This window comes from Microcaecilia unicolor, chromosome 14 (assembly GCF_901765095.1).
Source record: "Microcaecilia unicolor chromosome 14, aMicUni1.1, whole genome shotgun sequence".
In the NCBI taxonomy this organism is placed as follows: Eukaryota; Metazoa; Chordata; class Amphibia; order Gymnophiona; family Siphonopidae; genus Microcaecilia; species Microcaecilia unicolor.
This window is the reverse complement of record NC_044044.1, coordinates 39,978,612-39,996,450: the sequence shown is the minus strand read 5'-3', so window position 1 is coordinate 39,996,450 and position 17,839 is coordinate 39,978,612. Positions and strand designations below refer to the sequence as shown.

Genomic DNA, 17,839 nt, shown 5'->3' with positions numbered 1-17,839 from the left:
AGTCCCGCAGCAGTATTTGGGAAAGCGTCTGGATCCACTCAGTGACACCCCCTCCCCATCAGCCCAAAGTAATACATTTAGCAGCTGCACTGGCAGGACTGAGACGTCTCATGTTACCATCTTGGAGCCCGTAGTTGGATCACAATTATTGTTATTGAAATATTTAGTAAAAAGTTTGTCAGCAGCAAAGAGCTGAATTGCCCGAGTGGCACCCAAAGACCCTGGCACAGAACCCTGCTGCTCCCATTCCCTCCGGAGCTCAGCCGCTTCTTGCCCTTGATGCTTTTCAATTATTTTTTTTTTTTTGGGGGGGGGGGGGGTGTAGAACAATAACCCACTTTCTTGTTTTCTCCTTCCTTCCTTCCCGATCTTAAATGCAGTGCCCGGGTCACCCCTTTCACGGAGCATCCCCTGTCCCCCACACCTTACCTTTCTGCTCTAACCCGGGCGATGTCCTCGTCTGCAGGGAGCCGGGAGGGGGGGACATAGCCAGATCCCAGAGAACTAATCCTTTACGAGTCGATCCTTGTCCAGCCAGGGCTCTGCGAGCCGAAGGGGGCAGAAAAACAAAAAAAAGTCTGGCATAGCAGAGACTGGGAAGGCAGAGGCTGTCCCTGCCCCGCTCGCCAATCCCTGCCAAAGGCAGCCTGATTCACTCCTCCTCCTCTCCTCCTCCCCTGCCTTTCTCTCCCCTCCCTACTGCTCGCATCAGGGAAGGGAACAGAGCCGCAGACTCCTTCCCCCACCTCCCACCAACACATCTAGAGAGGGATGGGGGGGGGGGGGGGGGGGGAGAGACAGCCACTGCCTGCAGAGGAGGGGACTCCCCCCCCCCCACATACATCCAGAGAGAGACAGCCACTGGACCCCTCACAATACGTCCAGAGAGAGACAGAAGGGAGAGACAGCCACAGGACCCCTCACAATACATCCAGAGAGAGAGACAGGAGAGATACCCTCGCAATACGTCCAGAGAGAGACAGGAGAGAGAGAGAGACAGCCATGGGACCCCTCACAATACATCCAGAGAGAGACAGGAGAGAGAGACAGCCATGGGACCCCTCACAATACATCCAGAGAGACAGCCACAGGACCCCTCACAATACATCCAGAGAGAGACAGGAGAGACAGCCACGGGACCCTTCACAATACATCCAGAGAGAGACAGAAGGGAGAGACAGCCATGGGACCCCTCGCAATACGTCCAGAGAGAGACAGAAGGGAGAGACAGCCACAGGACCCCTCACAATACATCCAGAGAGACAGAAGGGAGAGACAGCCACAGGACCCCTCGCAATACATCCAGAGAGAGACAGGAGAGATACCCTCGCAATACGTCCAGAGAGAGACAGGAGAGAGAGAGACAACCATGGGACCCCTCACAATACATCCAGAGAGACAGAAGGGAGAGACAGCCACAGGACCCCTCGCAATACGTCCAGAGAGAGACAGAAGGGAGAGACAGCCACAGGACCCCTCACAATACATCCAGAGAGACAGAAGGGAGAGACAGCCACAGGACCCCTCGCAATACATCCAGAGAGAGACAGGAGAGATACCCTCGCAATACTTCCAGAGAGAGACAGGAGAGAGAGAGACAACCATGGGACCCCTCACAATACATCCAGAGAGACAGAAGGGAGAGACAGCCACAGGACCCCTCGCAATACGTCCAGAGAGAGACAGAAGGGAGAGACAGCCACAGGACCCCTCACAATACATCCAGAGACAGACAGGAGAGACAGCCACGGGACCCCTCACAATATGTCCAGAGAGGGACAGAAGGGAGAGACAGCCACGGGACCCCTCACAATATGTCCAGAGAGAGACAGGAGACAGCCATGGGACCTCTCACAATACATCCAGAGAGAGACAGAAGGGAGAGACAGCCATGGGACCCCTCACAATATGTCCAGAGAGGGACAGAAGGGAGAGACAGCAAGGGAACCCTCACAATATGTCCAGAGAGAGACAGAAGGGAGAGACAGCCACAGGACCCCTCACAATACATCCAGAGAGAGACAGAAGGAAGAGAGAGCCATGGGACCCCTCACAATACATCCAGAGAGAGACAGGAGAGATAGCCACGGGACCCTTCACAATATGTCCAGAGAGGGACAGAAGGGAGAGACAGCCACAGGACCCCTCACAATACATCCAGAGAGACAGAAGGAGAGACAGCCACAGGACCCCTCACAATACATCCAGAGAGAGACAGAAGGGAGAGACAGCCACAGGACCCCTCACAATACATCCAGAGAGGAAGGATAGGGGTCCCCTCCACACACACATCCAGAGGGACTGAGGGGAAAATAGCCACTGCCTGCAGAGGAGGGGACTCCCCCCCACACACACATACATCCAGAGAGAGACAGCCACGGGACCCCTCACAATACATCCAGGGAGAGACAGCCACGGGACCCCTCACAATACATCCAGAGAGAGACAGAAGGGAGAGACAGCCACGGGACCCCTCACAATACATCCAGAGAGAGACAGAAGGGAGAGACAGCCACAGGACCCCTCACAATATGTCCAGAGACAGACAGGAGACAGCCACGGGACCTCTCACAATACATCCAGAGAGAGACAGAAGGGAGAGACAGCCACGGGACCCCTCACAATACATCCAGAGAGAGACAGAAGGGAGAGACAGCCACGGGACCCCTCACAATACGTCCAGAGAGGGACAGAAGGGAAAATAGCCACGACCCCCCCCCCCCAGCACATCTAGAGAGGGAAAGAGAGGGGAGACAGCCACTGCCTTTAGGGGAGGGACTGCCCTCACACATGGGGGGGGAGCAGCCACTGCTTACATGGACCCCCCCACACACTCTCTCCAGAGAGAGAGGGAAGATAGAGGACCCCCTCCCCAGCACATCCAGAGAGGGAGAGAGGGGAGACAGACAGCCACTGCCCTCACACACATATCCAGATGGGAGGGGGGAGACAGCCACTGCCAGCAGAGGAGGGGACCCTTCCCCCCACACACACTGCAGAGGAAGGAACCTCTCCACACCTCTCTTTTGTCTCCTTCATCTAAGCCACAGAAAGGGATTCATCACAGACACAAAAGGAAGGAGGGAAAGCAGGGACTTGCTGTAATTCCCCCCCCACCCCCACCCCACCCAATCACCACAGGGCAGAGGCAGGGGCTCCAGGGCCTTGGGTTTTTTCTAGCCTGTAAAATGAGAAAAATGACAGGAAACCTGAGGGGGGGGGGGGGGGGGGTGGAAACACACTTCTTTCCTGCCCTGCTTTTAGGAAATGAGGCCCGGCAGGCTGAGTGAGGCCTCTCTGCAGGTCTCCTACTGAAGGAAGGCAAAGTGGCTCAGGGAATAAAACAGGAGTCACAGACCAAGAAAGGGATCTAGGTCTCCTTGTTGATGATACCTTGAAACCTTCTGCTCAGTGTTAGGTATTATTAGGAAAGGAAAACAAAAATGAGGACATTATAATGCTTTTGTATCGCTCCATGGTGCGACCGCACCTCGAATATTGTGTTCAATTCTGGTCACCGCATCTCAAAAAAGATATAGTGGAATTAGAAAAGGTGCAGAGAAGGGAGATGAAAATGATAAAGGGGATGGGACGACTTCCCTATGAAGAAAGGCTAAAGCGGCTAGGGCTCTTCAGCTTGGAGAAAAGGCGGCTGAGGGGAGATATGATAGAGGTCTATAAAATAATGAGTGGAGTGGAACGGGTAGATGTGAAGTGTCTGTTTACGCTTTCCAAAAATACTAGGACTAGGGGGCATGCGATGAAGCTACAAAGTAGTAAACTTAAGATGAATGAGAGAAAGTTTTTCTTCACTCAATGTGTGATTAAACTCTGGAATTCGTTGCCAGAGAATGTGGTAAAGGTGGTTAGCTTAGCGGAGTTTAAAAAAGATTTGGAAGGCTTCCTAAAGAAAAAGTCCATAGACCATTATTAAATGGACTTGGGGAAAATCCACTATTTCTGGGATAAGCAGTATAAAATGTTTTGTACTTTTTTGGGATCTTGCCAGGTTTTTGTGACCTGCATTGGCCACTGTTGGAAACAGGATGCTGGGCTTGATGGACCTTTGGTCTGTCCCAGTATGGCAATACTTATGTACTTATGTAGAGTGCCAGGGGCTGTGTGTTACCTCCCTTACCCAAATCCGCTTTCTGTGGGAATATATCAATATTATTATACAATACGTGGCAGGAAATATCATTTCTAGAGGCTGCTGGAGCCCCCCCCCTCCCACCCTCATCCTCCCCTCCGCAATTGGCAAGGGGAGCGGGTGACATAGGACCAGGCCACAGCAGTGTCCGCTGTCACAACACACAGGACTTTGTCTGGATCTTGCAGAGTCTAAGTGTCAGAAAAGAACCAGAAAGAACAGTTTTTGTTAATACTGGGCTTTTTCTTCTGTGGAAACTCTCTGAAGGATTCCACATGATTCATACTTCCTGTCCCATGGGATGCAGTTATATGTCCTCCAAAGCATCTCAGAACTGTGACTTAGCCGCTCTGGAGTAAATAATAATAATAATAACCCCGCTGCTCTCTCGTCTCTGATGCAGTAAACACGGGAAGCCTACCTCATCATGTTCCCTCAGGAGCATTTCATCCATCTACCCTGGACATTCTCCCTCCTGCCCACCCCATATTCTCCGCTGACCAGATCGGAGACAACCACAGAACCGGGAGAAGGGGGCTGAGAACCGGATAACAAGGCTGTCTATGGAGACTGTGTCTTCCACGCCCCAGGTCTCCTGTGGAGACAGCGGTGCTTGGGGGGGGGGGAGGGGTCTTCAATGTATGGATGCCCCCATATGGAAGGATTTGGAGTTTTGAAAGAAGCAGGCCTCTGGATTGTCACTAGACCACACTGGGAAGACAGAGATGCCAAGTGACCCAGTTCCAGGCTGACTTACATTCCAAAGCAGTGTGGGATTTGTAGTGCCTGATCCCGCCCATTGAAACCCAGTACTGCAGATACCATAATGCACCAGGATGAGGTGGTCAGGAATCCAGGGCTGGCCTGACATCTCACTTCTGGAACTGGGTAACTTGACAGTTCTGGGAACAGAGGAGGGGTAGGTCCCATAAAAAGGGGGGAGGGAATCCCCAGGAAATTGTGAATGAGCCAAAAGAAAACATGGAACAGAGGATCTACTGGATCCTTAGTGTTCTGTGGGTTTCTGTTTTTGTTTTTTTTGTTTTTTACTAACAAAGTTATTGGTACAGCAGGAGTTTGAAAAAGAACCCTCCCCCCCCTCCCCCCATCTATTAAAATGTTCACAGTTGGATCATGAATTGACTTCTGCAGCTCCTCTGAAGCCACCCTGGTCAGCAGAGCATCTTAAATGACCACACACATACAGAACTGCCAAGTGACCCAGTTCCGGGAGGGACAGTCCTGGATTTCTGTCAACCCCCATCCTGATGCATGATGGGACCTGCTAGTGCTGCTTTCTATGGCTATGGCCCTCAAGTCTCCTTTTGGAACCGAGTCACAAAAAGCATCACAGACAAAGCAGGTATGAGTATGAATTAAAGATTGTCCCTTCCAGGATGGTCCTTTAGGGGTTTCCAGTCCATAACTCCAACGTGTCTCTCTCTCTCTCTCTTTTTGTCCGCAGTCACGAGATTGTACACGCTAAAGCCTCTGTTATATGCAAATCTCTTTCATGCATTTTCATTGTGGATATCCTGAAAACCTGACTGGCAAGGGGTACTCCGGGACCGGACTTGGGAAACACTGCTGTGAAGGAATGGGTCCCAACCTTCTTGTGCCTGTGACCCCATGATTGAGGCCAAATAAAACTAAACTGTGTGACCCCCCCCCCCCCCCCTGGAGGTGCAGAATAATGATGCACTTACAGAGAACCCACCTAGGTTGGGATCCTAAACGTAGGTTTTGTGATTCCATTTGGGGTCCGGACCCCCAGTTTTGGGAAGCTGTCTTTGAAGAGTGCTGTGTAGGCCTGGTACAGCTGTACAAATTGGACCCAGTTTATTGATATGACCCAACACAGCCATGTCGAGCTTCAGAAAGCTCAACAGACTGATGGAAGTTCTGATTCCTTGCTTTCTTTGACGTTTATTAGTCCATCGTAGAAGGTGGAATAGAGGTTTTAGCCAGTCTTTCTTTCTTTTTTATTTCTTGCATTTGTACCCCGCATTTTCCCACGTATTTGAGGGCTCAATGTGGCTTACGTAGTACCGAAACGGCGTTCGCCAGTTCCGGTATGAACAAATACAAGGTGATATTATGGCAGAATGAGGTTCAAGTATGGTGGATACATTGGGGGAACTTAGAGAGAAAGATGATGAGTTAGGATATGGCCATTACGGTCTTTGCTTTCGTTATGTCGCAAGTACAGACCTGTCCTACACATCTTTCTGAACCATCATCAACCTGCTGGTTGGGAATAGTGAAGACCACTGGGGCAGGCACATGCCAAACCATGGTTGTGTAGGATCATACCATAATACAGTATGGACACAACAAAACCAAAACACAGTACGGACATAATTATAACACCTTTTCTTCTCCGACATGGTACAGTGGAGTTCTACTGTTCTGTACTTTTGCTGTAGAGCTACACAGATAACAGCAAAAGCTGCCTGAGGTCATTTGTGGCCAAGCTACAAAGGGTGAAAATGGATTTGGAAGGTCAGGATGTGTTCCCTTTGACAAACCAGGACATCAGACATTCAGACAATAGGACGGGGAATTTGTATTTCTGGGTAATCCTGTCTCTATCCTTGGACATTCAAAGGAGCTTCCCTTTGTGACCCTCCGCATCTTCCCCTCCCCTCTCCTCCCCACCAATTTAAGCAGAGAACCGAGTAGAAGTGAGCAAGGAAGTTAGAATGTCTGCAAGGATTGATTTATTTATTTATAGGAATTTATTACCTGTCTTTATGAAGAGATTCACCCAAGGCAGTGTATAACAGGATTCACTATAAACAGTTTTTTAAAATGTTTTTTTCCCCTTTGGGAGTCAGTAGGTTAGCAAACATTGAATGCCGTAAAGTCTCGATTATTCCACCTAAACAAGACCGACCCGTTGGCGGATAATACGGAAAACAACGGTAACCCCGCAAACAATGCAGAAACGAAGGCAGTAAAAGCAGGATCCCGGCTCACAACAGGGGTAAAAGTAGGGTCCCGGGTTTGGAAAACGGAAAGGGAAGATGTGCGATGTCGCCGGGGGTATGTCAGAAGGTCGTATTGTATCTCCAGTCCCTTGTATTGTAAGTGGTCAGTTGAAGGCCTCTCCCCACTCCCTGGCCCTTTAGCTAAAGGGAGAGCGGAAGCAGGAAGGGGTTCCCTAGTGATTTTTTAACTTTATTTATTTATTTGTTACATTTGTACCCCACATTTTCCCACCTATTTGCAGGCTCGGCACACATCCAGCAGATAGCCAAGACCTGTCGCTTCTTCCTCTTCAACATCAGCAAAATTCGCCCTTTCCTCTCTGAACACACCACCCGAACTCTCGTCCACGCTCTCATTACCTCCCGACTTGACTACTGCAACTTACTCCTCACCGGACTCCCACTTAGCCATCTATCCCCCCTTCAATCTGTTCAGAACTCTGCTGCACGTCTCATATTCCGCCAGAACCGATATACTCATATCACCCCTCTCCTCAGGTCACTTCACTGGCTTCCGATCAGATACCGCATTCAGTTCAAGCTTCTCCTTCTTACCTACAAATGCACTCAGTCTGCTGCCCCTCACTACCTTTCTACCCTCATCTCCCCTTATGTTCCCACCCGAAACCTCCGTTCACAGGACAAATCCCTCCTCTCAGTACCCTTCTCCACCACCGCCAACTCCAGGCTCCGCCCATTCTGCCTCACCTCACCCTATGCCTGGAACAACCTTCCTGAGCCCCTACGTCAAGCCCCCTCCCTGCCCATCTTCAAGTCTCTGCTTAAAGCCCACCTCTTCAATGCTGCCTTCGGCACCTAACTCTTACCTTCAGGATATCCGGACTGCCCCAAATTGACTGCCCCCATCGTATCGTCTACTCACTTGTCCTTTAGATTGTAAGCTCTTTGAGCAGGGCCTGTCCTTTTATGTTAAATTGTACAGCGCTGCGTAACCCTAATAGCGCTTTAGAAATGTTAAGTAGTAGTAGTAGTAGGCTCAATGTGACTTACATAGTACCGTAAAGGCGATCGCCAGTTCCGGAATAACAAATACCGGTGTTATTGTAGTAGAATTAGGTTCATCCCTGGACACTGAGGTTTGCTCTAACTAGACTTCCATTTCCTTGTAGAGCGTTTGGGGCCCTTTCGCTGAGCAGCGATAGATGCCGTCCCGCGCCTAACGCAGTTTGAAATGGCCTAACGAGAGACATGCTCTGCCAAATGTGCACCTGCTAACCGCATATGAAAAAAAAGCTTTCTGAAGCGCCGAGTCAGGGGGCGGACAGTGGGTGTTTCATATACATTAGCGCACGTGAAGTGGTTAGCGCAGAAATACTGTGAGTCCTAAGTGCTGATGTGGTAATATTTTTAAATGATCGTGCACTGAATAGTGCACGGTCATGAATACCCAAAATAGAAAATCAGCTATGTCACGGCTGTGATAAAACGGGAAAAGCCTGCGCAAGGGCACGCTAAGGTCGCTTTTTACCGCAGCTTAGTAAAAGAAGCCTTGAATGAGGAGACGGTACAGAGGGTCAGGTGTGCAGGAGTGTGTCAGTGGCAGTGATGGATGCTTGCAGAAACCCGGAGGTAGACTGAGTCACGGGGCTGTGTCGCTCCAGGGTGTCAGTCTCAGCTTGTGGCACCGCCAGGGTTAAAGTCGGGAGCAGCATCAGCCTCTGCAGAGTGACACGTTTTCTCTGAGACATGATTTACAAGGGCAGCTGCGCTGGAGGAAGTGACATCCTCGCTGCAGTGGCCCACAGAGCAACTCTGCGTTTGAGCTGTGAGTGCCAGCTGATGCCAGCGGTCCGGTGCTCAGCTCTGCCCACTGAAGGGGCATCGTCACGCCTGCAAAGCAAGGACGGCTGAAAGGCTGAGCTATGGTTTGCACTCGATCAACACCCAGCATACTGCTGCACTCAAAAACCACACAATGTACTCTTCCATCCATACATCCACGTATCCTAGTGTCCTGAGACCCACAAATTTCTGCCCCCCCCCCCACCCCACCCACCTCTGTGCATCTGACATTCCTCCCTCCTCTGCAGTGCTAGAGCACAGGCTGGGCTCATGCGTTCTTACACACCTTTCTTTCCCTCATCAAATATAAACTTTTGTCCCTCTTCCAACCTCCTCTACTGAGGTGTTTTTAGGGTTTTCGGGGGAATGGTAAATGATGGGAGGGGGGGTAGAGGAGATTAATCGTAGCTCTTGGGAGATCACTGATGATAAGGAATTGAACGTTACCCAGTTTCCATGGGGAATCCCAGATCTTGTCGGAATCAGGGGCCCCCCGTAGATTTGGCCCTGGCTCCCCCGCCGCCGTCGGGCACCTTTGCTGGCGGGGGGTCCCCAACCCCCACCAGCCGAAGTCCTCTTCTCCGGCGCGGCCGCGTTGCTGATCTGCAAGGGCAGGCTTCTGTGAGTCTGAGGTCTTGCACGTACATGCAGGATGTCAGACTCACAGAAACAGAAGCCTGCCCTTACAGATACTACTACTACTACTACTTAACGTTTCTAGAGCGCTACTAGGGTTACGTAGCGCTGTACAGTTTAACAAAGAAGGACAGTCCCTGCTCAAAGGAGCTTACAATCTAAAGGACGAAATGTCAAGTTGGGGTAGTCTAGATTTACTCAATGGAGGTGTAGTGGTTATGTGCCGAAGGCGACATCGAAGAGGTGGGCTTTGAGTAAGGATTTGAAGATGGGCAGGGAGGGGGCTTGACGTATGGGCTCAGGGAGTTTTTTCCAAGCATGGGGTGAGGCGAGGCAGAAAGGGCGGAGCCTGGAGTTGGCGGTGGTGGAGAAGGATACTGAGAGGAGGGATTTGACCTGTGAGCGGAGGTTTCGGGTAGGCTTCTGTGAGTCTGACGTCCTGCCGAAGTCTGGCTATGCCCCTGAATATTTACCACTTAAAGGTAGATCTCGCTTGTCGCTTGTTGCATAGGGCTATCAGTATCAAAACGAGACTACATGCTTGTACTGTCCCTACCCCAAAGAGCTTACAGTGCAGGTAATAAGGCGACTTGTAACTGCTTTATCCTACATTGCCAGACCATCTCAGTCTCTGCTTTTGTGTTTTGGTAGCCTCAGTTCAAGAAACAGAGGTTTACCCGATCTGTAAGTCTGTGTGTGTGTCTCTTTCAGTTACTGACACATTTCTGCAGTTGTAAGATTTGGCAGTTTTATTTTTGGAGGGACGGTTGTAGCAGGTCGTCCTTGTGTCTGACTAGAAGCCTTATGGGGGGTGGGGGCGGCACAATATTTAACCTATTGGTAGCCATAGAAAAAATTCACTGCTCGGTGATGTGGGCACAGCCTGGCACCAGGAAGAGTGAGCTTCTAATGCCCCAGTTGCCTCCAGCCGTCACCCAACTGCGCCGTGGGATCAAAAGGTTAAAATAGCTGTGGGATTTACAGAGCTTGTGCTCTTGTGAGCTTCACAGCTCTCTGATGCCCTGAGCTACATTCCTGGGCAGTGATCCTGGCTTTGTAATAACTCAGCGTAATGCTGTCACTTTTAGTCACTAGGGCTGTCTGCTTCTGACAGAATGCGTTAAACCCCCAACTTCCATTCCGCAGGTGATAACTCTGGGTTATTAAGTGGGAGTGCCAATCCCCAGCCAGCCAGAAGCTGAATATTAGCACATTGGGTCTTCGGAGTATTATTAAACTTAATTGCCAGGAATTCTAATTTTAGTCTGACGAATAAGGGAACTGCAAGCTTATCTCGTTAGGAGTCAAAATATCTAAGAGAGAGACACAGAGTACATAAGTACATAAGTATTGCCATACTGGGAAAGACCAAAGGTCCATGGAGCCCAGCATCCTGTTTCCAACAGTGGCCAATCCAGGTCACAAATACCTGGCAAGATCCCCAAAAAGTACAAAACATTTTATACTGCTTATCCCAGAAACAGTGGATTATCCCCAAGTCCATTTAATAACGGTCTATGGACTTTTCCTTTAGGAAGCCGTCCAAACCTTTTTAAACCCCGCTAAGCTAACCGCCTTTACCACATTCTCTGGCAACGAATTCCAGAGTTTAATTACACGTTGAGTGAAGAAACATTTGCTCCGATTCGTTTTAAATTTACTACATTGTAGCTTCATCGCATGCCCCCTAGTCCTAGTATTTTTGGAAAGCGTGAACAGCTATAACCCTCAAACGTGGCAGTCTCCCAGTATGGCAACACTTATGCACTTAAATGGATAGGGGCCCAGACCAGTCTATGCCATTCTCAATGAAAGACCAAAGGTCCATCAAGCCCAGCATTCTGTTTCCAACAGTGGCCGATCCAGGTCACCAATACCTGGCAAGATCCCGAAAAAAAGCAGTGGATTTCCCCCAAGTCATTTTAATATAAGTACATTACTCTAAATGGACTCTAGGGGAGATTGCCCTCCCCCCTACTGTCCTAATGATCAGTCTGCCCCCTCATAGACTCAAAATTAAAAGCAGACGGAGGGGGCACATTTACAATTTCTATTTCGTTGCCAGTAGGTCTAATTTGTTTCTATCGAGGAAACGGAGCTCAGCGGGAAGAGCCCAGGATAGGGTTGCTAACTGGATCCAGATTCGCCTGCCAGGGTTGATCCAGTGCTGGGTTTACCCCAATGCATGCAGGGACTTGTGGTTCTGATTTCACCGTTGGATTCCCTAAGAAAAGCAAGGCTACAAGTTCCTGCATGCAGTGGGGTAAACCCAGGACCGGATCAACCCTGTCAGGCGAATCTGGATCTAGTTGGCAACCCTTGCCCAGGAGGACCACGGGGAGAGCAGCTCCGGAATCAATCCCAGACTTGTCTGGAGGGAGAGGGAACAGCTGGCTCCAGTGTTTCTGTCTGAAGAGCAGCAGGAGAGAGGGCTCTGTCTTCTGGAAAAACAAATCATCTCTCTAAAAGAGAAAGGGGCGGACGAGATTGAAGCTGAGTTCTTTAGGCCACATTCATGCGCAATTCCGGTGGGCTCATAAAATCAGATCACTCCTAAAGTGAGCGCAGTGCGAGACAGCTTGTACTTGCGCAGGGGTGGCGTTTTGGTGGCACGTGAGTGAGGTCACAATTTCCCCGCGTATTTTATAAAAGCACGCAGGATCATTTTCCCTGCTCTGGAGCGGGCCTGGGGTCTGCACCTTTCACTTTGAGGCGATTTCTGCTGGACTTCTTCTAGCATTTTCAAAAGAGACATAAGTGCCCATGTGTTTTGATAACATAAGGTTAAAAACGGAGGCCTTCCTGCCCTCAGATGGTTGATTTCATTAGGGGGAAAGAATCGGGGATGCTGTTTTTATTTTGACTAAACCAAACAGAGACGGACTTTCTGATATGCCCTTGTGGGAAATTTTCAACCACCCCTGGAAGCGAAGAACACCCCCCTCCCTCCATCCCACCCTGCTTATCGCAGCTGAGTGGAGAAGTGGTTGGAGCCCCGGTCTTGCAATCCAGAGGTGGTCGGTTCAAATCCCGCCGCTGCTCCTAGTGATCTTGGGCAAGTCACTTAACCCTCCATTGCCTCAGGTACAAACTTAGATTGTGAGCCCTCCTGGGACAGAGAAACAGAAGCCTGCCCTTGCAGATCAGCAGTGCGGCCGCGCAGGCTTCTGCTTCTGTGAGTCTGACGTCCTGCACATATGTGCAGGACGTCAGACTCACAGAAGCAGAAACCTGCGCGGCCGCATTGCTGATCTGCAAGGGCAGGCTTCTACACGGAATGTTGCTAGTAGAGGAGTGGCCTAGTGGTTATAGCACCCATCTTGCAATCCAGAGGTGGCCGGTTCAAATCCCGCCGCTGCTCCTTGTGATCTTGGGCAAGTCACTTAACCCTCCATTGCCTCAGGTACAAACTTAGGTTGTGAGCCCTCCTGGGACAGAGAAATATCCAGAGTACCTGAATGGAACTCACCTTGAGCTACTACTGAAAAAGGTGTGAGCAAAATCCAAATAAATAAAAAAATTAAATTGTCCTAAGGAGGAAGATAAAATATGTTTCTTGCCAGGAGCATGGGAGGGGCGAGGAACAGGGAAGGGGGCAGAAAGAGGAGCACAATTCAAGAAATCATGAGATGAGTGTAGAGCGGCCTTAGTAGCAAGGAAGTGAAAAGAAACCTCGAGAGGAAGTGGGATTTATGGCAATACAGGAGAGAGCAAACTGGGCAGATGGAAGGTGCCAGAAGGGTCTCATCTATCACTATATTCTATGCTGGGTCAGGGATGCCAACTCAGCTCCTTCCCGCCAAGCACACTGGCCAAAGGCCTGACCATTGTCCCACTGTCTCCCTTCCTGGAGCTCCACCGATTCCAGTAACGGGAGATTGAGACCTTTCCCACCTCCTTGGTGTGTTGGGCAGTGTCGGAAGCTGGTGGAGGGTTGTGGGGATTCCCCCTTCCCCCCCATCTCTGACGTGTGCAGGGTGAGGGTGAGAATGGAACTTTGTGCCCGTCTACAGGTTGTTGGTGAGGCCTCACTTGGAGTATCGTGTTCAGTTTTGGAGGCCGTATCTTGCTAAAGATGTAAAAAGACTGGAAGCGGTGCGAAGAAAAGCTTCAAAAATGGTATGGGATTTGCGTTGCAAACCGTACGAGGAGAGACTTGCCGTCCTGAACACGTATACCTTGGAGGAAAGGAGAAACAGGGGTGACATGATACAGACGTTCAAATATTTGAAGGTATTAATCCGCAAACAAATCTTTTCTGGAGATGGGAAGGTGGTAGAACTAGAGGACATGAATTGAGGTTGAAGGGAGACAGACTCAGGAATAATGTCAGGAAGTATGTTTTCACGGAGAGGGTAGTGGATACGCGGATTGCCCTCCTGCGGGAGGTAGGGTTACCATATGGTTCCAGAAAAAGGAGGACGGATTGAGCCAGCCGGGGTTTACTTCCATTGCTTTCAAGCAATGGAAGTAAACCCCGGCTGGCTCAATCCGTCCTCCTTTTTCTGGAACCATATGGTAACCCTAGTGGTGGAGATGAAAACGGTAATGGAATTCAAACATGTGTGGGATAAACACAAAGGAATCCTGTTTAGAAGGAATGGATCCACAGAATCTTAACGGAGATTGGGTGACAACACCGGTAATTGGGAAGCAAAGCCAGTGCTGAGCAGACTTCTACAGTCTGTGCCCCGATCGTGACTGAATAGATAGGGATGGGCTGGCGTATAAATTTTAAGGGGTTTTGACGTTAGCTTCAGAACTTGGTTCAAGAACAGTGCTGGGCAGACTTCTACGGTCTGTGCCCTGAAAAAGGAAAGGACAAATCAAACTCTGGTATAAAGTATCACATGAGTTTATCTTGTTGGGCAGACTGGATGGGCCATACAGGTGTTTATCTGCCGTCATTTACCATGTTACTATGTTACTATGTCCCTGTCGAAGGGTGGCGGCCAGTGTCCTACTGACTATGAGTAGTTGCAAAGTAGGGCTGCCTAAGATGAAGGAAGAGCTTCGCATTGCTCTCATAGCTTGGCTGGGTAATCATCAGCTCTTTTGGTCTGTGCGATTACAGGTATGTTGTACTGAACATCCCGGTGAACAGGTAAGGGAGTGGCATTCCTCTGAGAGCTGGTGCATTCCTTCTGGCACTGGGAGAAGAGCTTGTGTGAATCATTAGTGCCACCGTAATCCACAGAAGGGTGTTTCATGGTAAAGGGACAAGGAAGTGGGCGGGGCAAAGAGGTTTCTAGTGGAGCCTCCACTGGGTATAAGGTCACCTACTAAGCAGGTTGCCATGTGGTGTGACAGAGAGTAGAGGGTGATGCATCTGCCATGGGTCATCCTTCCTCTGTAGCTAAGCCCTGGCTGGAGAGTGCATGCCTTGAATAAACCCAGATTCTGTCAGGACTAGAGACGGAAAGCTTGAACCTTCTCCTCTCGTGCCCTCATCACAACAAACTAATGACCTTTCTTCAGGTTTGTAGAACAAGATACCAGAGTAATAAATGGGGTTTCCAGAGAGAAGGACATGACTTCCCCTTCATGTACAGTGCTGTACCTGGTTCCCCTTCATGTACAGTGCTGTACCTGGTTCCTCATAACTTACCTCACTTAAAAAAAAAAAAAAAAAATCCCCTCTCTCATTTCTCCATCAGCCCTGGAGTTTCACTTGGCGTGCGGTTTCAACAAAATGAGTTTTCAGGTTGGGGATACTGAAGCTGTTTCCGCTCAGTGCCTGATGGCGGTGTAATCAATCTTCGCCTTCTGGCTGAGATTAGTTTTCCAGTGCTTGCTGGAACAAGAGCCAGGAGGGGTGCTGAGGTCAGAGGTGCCCGCAGGAGAGAGAGAGGGCAGGCAGAGTCAGGTACCAGCTAGATTATTAAATATGGCTTTGCTTCGGGGGGGGGGGGGGGGGGATGAGAAAACATTTGCAACAGTGACTTCTTTCAGAACTGCCCAAGCCCCTGAACGGTACTGTGTCAGGCTGTCGTTCTTTCGAAAGTTTGCTCAAGTGGGAATCCACGCCAACTGGGCAGTCGCTGGGCAAAACAGTGCTCCTGGCACAATTGACTCCCCTCCTCTTTCAGACTGATCCAGAAGAGCCACCTGGCACCCCACAGGCTTGGCATCCAGGGCAGTTAACTTGCTTGCCCACTGTTTGTTTGTGACGGCCATGTGTGGGCGGAAGTGAGGACAACCTTGGGCCATGGCCACTGTCCATGCTGGCTCTTCCCAAAAGCTTTTTCAAGAAGGACAACGTTGGATGGGCTTAGATTGCAGGCTAGTTTCCTCAAAGTAAAGCGACTTCAGCCCCTCTGCAAGCAGAGGACTGAGGGAAAAGGGGAAAGAGGAACACTGCATGCCATCAGGGAGGTCTGAGATTATTATTTATATTTATAGGATCCGCAGAAAGCCTAGAATTCTGACAAAGTGAGCCTTTCAGTGAGACATAGCAGTCACTTTTCTGCACAGGTACAGTGCTGAGTACACTTATGACACGTCGTCTGATAGGGAAACCTGCCTATATGAGCCCTGGCTCAGCAAAAGAGGCTGCTAGCTTGTTGTCAGAGCCCCTGGTAAATGTCGACAGATAAAGTCCTTCATTGCTCCATGGAGTCTGCCCATCAAGGTGACCATAGTTGAATCTGGCACTCTGAACCGGTTCCTCTTCATGTTTAAACACTGGTAGACTTTATCTCCGTCTCTCCCTGCCAATGTGGGCCACAGACCGTAGAGGTCTGCCTTGTGCCAGGCCTACTTCCCCAACTACTGTAGGTTGCCGTGGAAGCCCGCTCCAGCCTTGATCTTGATCTGTTGCCACTTACGGGACTCAGACCATAGACGTTTGCTCGGCATTCGTCGAACTTCCCAACCTCCGAAGCTGATGCTCTGCACCGTTGCACAATGGTAGCAAAGAATGATCTCTAGGGTGAGCGACATTTCGGCAAATAGATGGCCTGCCATCCTGAGACACCACGATACAGTCTCTTAAAACCTCATTCCTTCCAGGGTACGTTCGATGGTGTCAAGCAAAAGCCATGCTCCTTTCATAGATTTTATATAAACCTAAAATAGGGTTACCAGATGGCTCCAGGTCATGGGAGACAGATTGAGCCAATCCGGGTTTTACTTTTAGTGAAAGCAACGGAATTAAAGTCTGGACTGGCTCAATCTGTCTTCTATGACCTGGAGCCATCTGCTAACCCTAACCTAAAAAGATAAACTAAGTACATAAGCACTGCCACGCTGGGAAAAGACCAAAGGTCCATCAAGCCCAGCACTCTGTCTCCGACAGCGGCCAATCCAGGCCCCAAGAACCTGGCGATCAATGGACTACTTCTCTGTGATTTGAGACTGAAGCATTCTGATAACAGGGCCCCTGTTTCCAGCAGCTTTGCTGTCAGATGTCTGTCTGGATGGGCTTCTGACACAGACCACCTCCATTTCTTGCCAAATCTTTTCTCCTTAGGAGTTCAGCCTCCAAGGAGGGGGGGGGGGGGGCACTGGGAAGCCCTTCAGGGGCAGAAATGCCCCAGGGCTGCTGGAATGACCAAACCATGTTCCAAACAGAGCATCCAGAGTACACGCCTTCCAGGCTGGGATTGTCAGGATCCTGAACCATGGAGAGGAGACTTTTCAAAGCCATTTATGTGGAGAACCAGCAATCTACACACATAAACCAGCTGCCTAAACACGGTCCAAAGCATGCGTGTGGCTCCATAACATGTGTGCTTTTAGCTACACCTAGGGGTGGGGTTGGAAAATAACCTCTGTAGACTGTATTTTCAAATTTGTAAAATCTACCTGCAGGGAAAGGCAGTTAAACTACCCATGCATACATAACAAGTGGAGGCCTATGGCCAAAATGCACCGTCCCGAAGCAGGTATCCTGAAAATGACCCCACAACGGACTTCCACCGCTGCCCGGGTTGAGGAATGGCTATGGCAGTTATCTACAGACAGACAGAACTACTCGTCCCTCCTCACTGCTCAGCTCCTGAAGCAATGGTTCATGTCATCCGGGGACGGGCTGAACCTGTCCGAGTTTTACCTCCATTGCATCCATGGACCTGCAGTTCCTGCTTTTCCTGGAGAAATCACAGCTGGTGAAGGCTCAACGAGCACATCACAATTCAGCATCAACTTGGGACATCCACCGTCCTCCAGGCTCCCTTCGCCCTGATGGCACACAATCTCCGGACTATGGGAGCGACAATAATCACGACCCCAGGTTACAGTTTTTAGCCCATCTCTACTC

At 50.0% G+C, this 17,839-nt stretch overlaps 2 protein-coding genes across 4 annotated transcripts in view; one reads left to right on the top strand and one right to left on the bottom strand.

Annotated features, from left to right (window-relative positions):
* Nucleotides 1–539, bottom strand: part of SEMA6C (semaphorin 6C) — a 118,490-nt gene extending 117,951 nt beyond the window's left edge. For all 3 annotated transcript variants that reach the window (XM_030188436.1, XM_030188438.1, XM_030188439.1), the window contains exon 1: nt 430–539. The gene's annotated coding sequence lies outside the window, so the exon portion shown is untranslated. The remainder of the gene's footprint in view (nt 1–429) is intronic.
* The window catches only part of TNFAIP8L2 (TNF alpha induced protein 8 like 2), a 359,688-nt gene that overhangs the window by 153,983 nt on the left and 187,866 nt on the right, over nt 1–17,839 (top strand). The window lies entirely within an intron of this gene.